The sequence below is a fragment of the Heterodontus francisci genome, unplaced genomic scaffold, assembly GCF_036365525.1.
Source record: "Heterodontus francisci isolate sHetFra1 unplaced genomic scaffold, sHetFra1.hap1 HAP1_SCAFFOLD_774, whole genome shotgun sequence".
In the NCBI taxonomy this organism is placed as follows: Eukaryota; Metazoa; Chordata; class Chondrichthyes; order Heterodontiformes; family Heterodontidae; genus Heterodontus; species Heterodontus francisci.
Genome location: NW_027141315.1, coordinates 355,001 through 362,500, shown reverse-complemented (window position 1 = coordinate 362,500; position 7,500 = coordinate 355,001).

The following is a 7,500-nucleotide window of genomic DNA, read 5'->3' as shown; positions in this document are numbered from 1 at the left end:
TTTACGATTTCTCCGGTAAAGCACCTGTCGGGTGGCGACCGGAGGGTCTTTGCAGGGCCTGGATCTCCGAGCCCGTGGGACAGGCGGGAAAGGGTGGCGGCAGCCGGTTGAAGTCCCGACCCTGGGCAGCCTCCCGGTCTTACCTCCATAACTTCGGCGAGGAGGGTCCGATCCCCGCGCGGTCGACGGCAGGCGGTAGGGCTCGGAGGGGCGCGGCCTGGTCCGCGAGTGCCCCGGCGCCGCCCCTCTGCCCGTCCGAGGGACAGTAGGAAATGGCCATACCGCTTTCCGGCCGATTGCCGCCGGACGTCCGGCCGCATTCGCTCGGTCTGCGCGGCCGGCGGTAGCCGGGGGCGAGGGGCATCGGGCGGTGGCGGAACCAGGCCGGCCCGACCGCTGGGGGCCGCCCGGGCGACGTTTGAATCTGTCGGGTCGGACCGCCGAATCCCGCGGGATTTCGGGATCGAATCTGCGGGTGGAATCGGCACCTCGTCCCGCTGTCCGGTTCCCCCCGGTCGACTGCAACGGGTTTCCGAGGCCCGTCGGTCAGGCGCGGTTCGCTCCGCAATCCGCCGGCCGATCGGCACCGGGCGGGGCTCTACGGAAAGAGGGGACCCTCCCGCGTCGAGTGCCGGCGCACCGACCCCGCAGGCTGACCGGGAAGGTGAAGACTCACCCCGCTGAATGCCCGGCCCCGGCTACCCTCCGGCTCCGGGGCCATAACTTCGGGGAGGGAGGTCCGATCCCCGCGCGGTCGACGGCAGGCGGTAGGGCTCGGAGGGGCGCGGCCTGGTCCGCGAGTGCCCCGGCGCCGCCCCTCTGCCCGTCCGAGGGACAGTAGGAAATGGCCATACCGCTTTCCGGCCGATTGCCGCCGGACGTCCGGCCGCATTCGCTCGGTCTGCGCGGCCGGCGGTAGCCGGGGGCGAGGGGCATCGGGCGGTGGCGGAACCAGGCCGGCCCGACCGCTGGGGGCCGCCCGGGCGACGTTTGAATCTGTCGGGTCGGACCGCCGAATCCCGCGGGATTTCGGGATCGAATCTGCGGGTGGAATCGGCACCTCGTCCCGCTGTCCGGTTCCCCCCCCGTCGACTGCAACGGGTTTCCGAGGCCCGTCGGTCAGGCGCGGTTCGCTCCGCAATCCGCCGGCCGATCGGCACCGGGCGGGGCTCTACGGAAAGAGGGGACCCTCCGGCGTCGAGTGCCGGCGCACCGACCCCGCAGGCTGACCGGGAAGGTTAAGACTCACCCCGCTGAATGCCCGGCCCCGGGCACCCTCCGGCGCCGGGGCCATAACTTCGGGGAGGGAGGTCCGAGCTCCGCGCGGTCGACGGCAGGTGAAAGGGGCCGGTGCGCCGCGGAAGGCGACAGCAGTCCCGTCAGGCTGCACCTCTGCTCGGGCGAACGGCGTCAGGAAAAGGGGAGAGCACTTCCCCACCGATAGCTCCGGAACGCCCGGACCCATTGGCCCGCGGCACCGGTGGCTGCTAGAGGGCCTCCGGCGCCGTCAGCCGGGGTACGTCCCAGGCCGGCCGGACGGCGGGCAGCCGGAGGCAACGGCCTGGAACGGAGCCAGACTTGAGTCGTTCCGTGTGCCGTGGGCAAAAAGGCAGGGCTGCGGGTCAGCGCAGTTTGGCAAACCTAGCCGCAAGTGCGGGAAGGGCGGAGGAGCACACGGACGCCGCCTTCCCAAACTGAGCCCAAAGTGCCCAGGCATGCCCCCTTGATCTCGCCTAATCAGTGAGCCCAAAATAATTTCAGAGTGTGGAAACCTGATCCAAAAAGGTCGAAAAGAACGGCCAGAGATCAAGTCCGAAAGGGGAAATCAGTAACAAGCAAGCAGAGTAATCATTAACCAAAAAGCGCAAAATTATGTTAAAAGTGTGAAATCATTAACCAAAAACTCGAAAATAATGTCCAGAGACCAAGTCCGAAAGTACAAATAATTAACCAGTAAGCAGAGTCATCATTAACCAAAAATCGCAAAAGTAAGTAAAAAGTGTGAAATCATTAACCAAAAATCGCAAAAGTAAGTAAAAAGTGTGAAATCATTAACCAAAAACTCGAAAATAATGTCCAGAGACTAAGTCCGAAAGGGCAAATGGTTAACCAGTAAGCAGAGTAATCATTAACCAAAAATCGCAAAAGTAAGTAAAAAGTGTGAAATCATTAACCAAAAATCGCAAAAGTAAGTAAAAAGTGTGAAATCATTAACCAAAAACTCGAAAATAATCTCCAGAGACCAAGTCCGAAAGGGCAAATGGTTAACCAGTAAGCAGAGTAATCATTAACCAAAAAGGGCAAAAGTAAGTAAAAAGTATGAAATCATTAACCAAAAAGCACAAAATTAAGTTAAAAGTGTGAAATCATTAACCAAAAAGTCGAAAATAATCTCCAGAGACTAAGTGCGAAAGGGCAAATGGTTAACCAGTAAGCAGAGTAATCATTAACCAAAAATCGCAAAAGTAAGTAAAAAGTGTGAAATCATTAACCAAAAACTCGAAAATAATGTCCAGAGACCAAGTCCGAAAGGGCAAATGGTTAACCAGTAAGCAGAGTAATCATTAACCAAAAAGGGCAAAAGTAAGTAAAAAGTATGAAATCATTAACCAAAAATCGCAAAAGTAAGTAAAAAGTGTGAAATCATTAACCAAAAACTCGAAAATAATCTCCAGAGACCAAGTCCGAAAGGGCAAATGGTTAACCAGTAAGCAGAGTAATCATTAACCAAAAAGGGCAAAAGTAAGTAAAAAGTATGAAATCATTAACCAAAAAGCACAAAATTAAGTTAAAAGTGTGAAATCATTAACCAAAAAGTCGAAAATAATCTCCAGAGACTAAGTGCGAAAGGGCAAATGGTTAACCAGTAAGCAGAGTAATCATTAACCAAAAATCGCAAAAGTAAGTAAAAAGTGTGAAATCATTAACCAAAAACTCGAAAATAATGTCCAGAGACCAAGTCCGAAAGGGCAAATGGTTAACCAGTAAGCAGAGTAATCATTAACCAAAAAGGGCAAAAGTAAGTAAAAAGTATGAAATCATTAACCAAAAAGCACAAAATTAAGTTAAAAGTGTGAAATCATTAACCAAAAAGTCGAAAATAATCTCCAGAGACTAAGTGCGAAAGGGCAAATGGTTAACCAGTAAGCAGAGTCATCATTAACCAAAAATCGCAAAAGTAAGTAAAAAGTGTGAAATCATTAACCAAAAACCCGAAAATAATGTCCAGAGACTAAGTCCAAAAGGGCAAATGGTTAACCAGTAAGCAGAGTAATCATTAACCAAAAATCGCAAAAGTAAGTAAAAAGTGTGAAATCATTAACCAAAAACTCGAAAATAATCTCCAGAGACTAAGTGCGAAAGGGCAAATGGTTAACCAGTAAGCAGAGTAATCATTAACCAAAAATCGCAAAAGTAAGTAAAAAGTGTGAAATCATTAACCAAAAACCCGAAAATAATGTCCAGAGACTAAGTCCGAAAGGGCAAATGGTTAACCAGTAAGCAGAGTAATCATTAACCAAAAATCGCAAAAGTAAGTAAAAAGTGTGAAATCATTAACCAAAAACTCGAAAATAATCTCCAGAGACTAAGTCCGAAAGGGCAAATGGTTAACCAGTAAGCAGAGTAATCATTAACCAAAAGGCGCAAAAGTAAGTAAAAAGTATGAAATCAGTAACCAAAAAGCGCAAAAATATGTTAAAAGTGTGAAATCATTAACCAAAAACTCGAAAATAATGTGCAGAGACTAAGTCCGAAAGGGCAAATAATTAACCAGTAAGCAGAGTAATCATTAACCAAAAATCGCAAAAATATGTTAAAAGTGTGAAATCATTAACCAAAAACTCGAAAATAATGTCCAGAGACTAAGTCCGAAAGGGCAAATGGTTAACCAGTAAGCAGAGTAATCATTAACCAAAAATCGCAAAAGTAAGTAAAAAGTGTGAAATCATTAACCAAAAACCCGAAAATAATGTCCAGAGACTAAGTCCGAAAGGGCAAATGGTTAACCAGTAAGCAGAGTAATCATTAACCAAAAATCGCAAAAGTAAGTAAAAAGTGTGAAATCATTAACCAAAAACTCGAAAATAATGTCCAGAGACTAAGTCCGAAAGGGCAAATGGTTAACCAGTAAGCAGAGTAATCATTAACCAAAAGGCGCAAAAGTAAGTAAAAAGTATGAAATCAGTAACCAAAAAGCGCAAAAATATGTTAAAAGTGTGAAATCATTAACCAAAAACTCGAAAATAATGTGCAGAGACTAAGTCCGAAAGGGCAAATAATTAACCAGTAAGCAGAGTAATCATTAACCAAAAATCGCAAAAATATGTTAAAAGTGTGAAATCATTAACCAAAAACTCGAAAATAATGTCCAGAGACTAAGTCCGAAAGGGCAAATGGTTAACCAGTAAGCAGAGTAATCATTAACCAAAAATCGCAAAAGTAAGTAAAAAGTGTGAAATCATTAACCAAAAACTCGAAAATAATCTCCAGAGACTAAGTCCGAAAGGGCAAATGGTTAACCAGTAAGCAGAGTAATCATTAACCAAAAATCGCAAAAGTAAGTAAAAAGTATGAAATCAGTAACCAAAAAGCGCAAAAATATGTTAAAAGTGTGAAATCATTAACCAAAAACTCGAAAATAATGTGCAGAGACTAAGTCCGAAAGGGCAAATAATTAACCAGTAAGCAGAGTAATCATTAACCAAAAATCGCAAAAATATGTTAAAAGTGTGAAATCATTAACCAAAAAGTCGAAAATAATGCCCAGAGACTAAGTCCGAAAGGGCAAATGGTTAACCAGTAAGCAGAGTAATCATTAACCAAAAATCGCAAAAGTAAGTAAAAAGTATGAAATCAGTAACCAAAAAGCGCAAAAATATGTTAAAAGTGTGAAATCATTAACCAAAAACTCGAAAATAATGTGCAGAGACTAAGTCCGAAAGGGCAAATAATTAACCAGTAAGCAGAGTAATCATTAACCAAAAATCGCAAAAATATGTTAAAAGTGTGAAATCATTAACCAAAAACTCGAAAATAATGTCCAGAGACTAAGTCCGAAAGGGCAAATGGTTAACCAGTAAGCAGAGTAATCATTAACCAAAAATCGCAAAAGTAAGTAAAAAGTGTGAAATCATTAACCAAAAACTCGAAAATAATCTCCAGAGACTAAGTCCGAAAGGGCAAATGGTTAACCAGTAAGCAGAGTAATCATTAACCAAAAATCGCAAAAGTAAGTAAAAAGTGTGAAATCATTAACCAAAAACCCGAAAATAATGTCCAGAGACTAAGTCCGAAAGGGCAAATGGTTAACCAGTAAGCAGAGTAATCATTAACCAAAAATCGCAAAAGTAAGTAAAAAGTGTGAAATCATTAACCAAAAACTCGAAAATAATGTCCAGAGACTAAGTCCGAAAGGGCAAATGGTTAACCAGTAAGCAGAGTAATCATTAACCAAAAGGCGCAAAAGTAAGTAAAAAGTATGAAATCAGTAACCAAAAAGCGCAAAAATATGTTAAAAGTGTGAAATCATTAACCAAAAACTCGAAAATAATGTGCAGAGACTAAGTCCGAAAGGGCAAATAATTAACCAGTAAGCAGAGTAATCATTAACCAAAAATCGCAAAAATATGTTAAAAGTGTGAAATCATTAACCAAAAACTCGAAAATAATGTCCAGAGACTAAGTCCGAAAGGGCAAATGGTTAACCAGTAAGCAGAGTAATCATTAACCAAAAATCGCAAAAGTAAGTAAAAAGTGTGAAATCATTAACCAAAAACTCGAAAATAATCTCCAGAGACTAAGTCCGAAAGGGCAAATGGTTAACCAGTAAGCAGAGTAATCATTAACCAAAAATCGCAAAAGTAAGTAAAAAGTGTGAAATCATTAACCAAAAACCCGAAAATAATGTCCAGAGACTAAGTCCGAAAGGGCAAATGGTTAACCAGTAAGCAGAGTAATCATTAACCAAAAATCGCAAAAGTAAGTAAAAAGTGTGAAATCATTAACCAAAAACTCGAAAATAATGTCCAGAGACTAAGTCCGAAAGGGCAAATGGTTAACCAGTAAGCAGAGTAATCATTAACCAAAAGGCGCAAAAGTAAGTAAAAAGTATGAAATCAGTAACCAAAAAGCGCAAAAATATGTTAAAAGTGTGAAATCATTAACCAAAAACTCGAAAATAATGTGCAGAGACTAAGTCCGAAAGGGCAAATAATTAACCAGTAAGCAGAGTAATCATTAACCAAAAATCGCAAAAATATGTTAAAAGTGTGAAATCATTAACCAAAAACTCGAAAATAATGTCCAGAGACTAAGTCCGAAAGGGCAAATGGTTAACCAGTAAGCAGAGTAATCATTAACCAAAAATCGCAAAAGTAAGTAAAAAGTGTGAAATCATTAACCAAAAACTCGAAAATAATCTCCAGAGACTAAGTCCGAAAGGGCAAATGGTTAACCAGTAAGCAGAGTAATCATTAACCAAAAATCGCAAAAGTAAGTAAAAAGTATGAAATCAGTAACCAAAAAGCGCAAAAATATGTTAAAAGTGTGAAATCATTAACCAAAAACTCGAAAATAATGTGCAGAGACTAAGTCCGAAAGGGCAAATAATTAACCAGTAAGCAGAGTAATCATTAACCAAAAATCGCAAAAATATGTTAAAAGTGTGAAATCATTAACCAAAAACTCGAAAATAATGTCCAGAGACTAAGTCCGAAAGGGCAAATGGTTAACCAGTAAGCAGAGTAATCATTAACCAAAAATCGCAAAAGTAAGTAAAAAGTGTGAAATCATTAACCAAAAACTCGAAAATAATCTCCAGAGACTAAGTCCGAAAGGGCAAATGGTTAACCAGTAAGCAGAGTAATCATTAACCAAAAATCGCAAAAGTAAGTAAAAAGTGTGAAATCATTAACCAAAAACCCGAAAATAATGTCCAGAGACTAAGTCCGAAAGGGCAAATGGTTAACCAGTAAGCAGAGTAATCATTAACCAAAAATCGCAAAAGTAAGTAAAAAGTGTGAAATCATTAACCAAAAACTCGAAAATAATGTCCAGAGACTAAGTCCGAAAGGGCAAATGGTTAACCAGTAAGCAGAGTAATCATTAACCAAAAGGCGCAAAAGTAAGTAAAAAGTATGAAATCAGTAACCAAAAAGCGCAAAAATATGTTAAAAGTGTGAAATCATTAACCAAAAACTCGAAAATAATGTGCAGAGACTAAGCCGAAAGGGCAAATAATTAACCAGTAAGCAGAGTAATCATTAACCAAAAAGCGCAAAAATATGTTAAAAGTGTGAAATCATTAACCAAAAACTCGAAAATAATGTCCAGAGACTAAGTCCGAAAGGGCAAATAATTAACCAGTAAGCAGAGTAATCATTAACCAAAAAGCGCAAAAGTAAGTAAAAAGTGTGAAATCATTAACCAAAAAGTCGAAAATAATGCCCAGAGACTAAGTCCGAAAGGGCAAATGGTTAACCAGAAAATCAGTCGAATAAT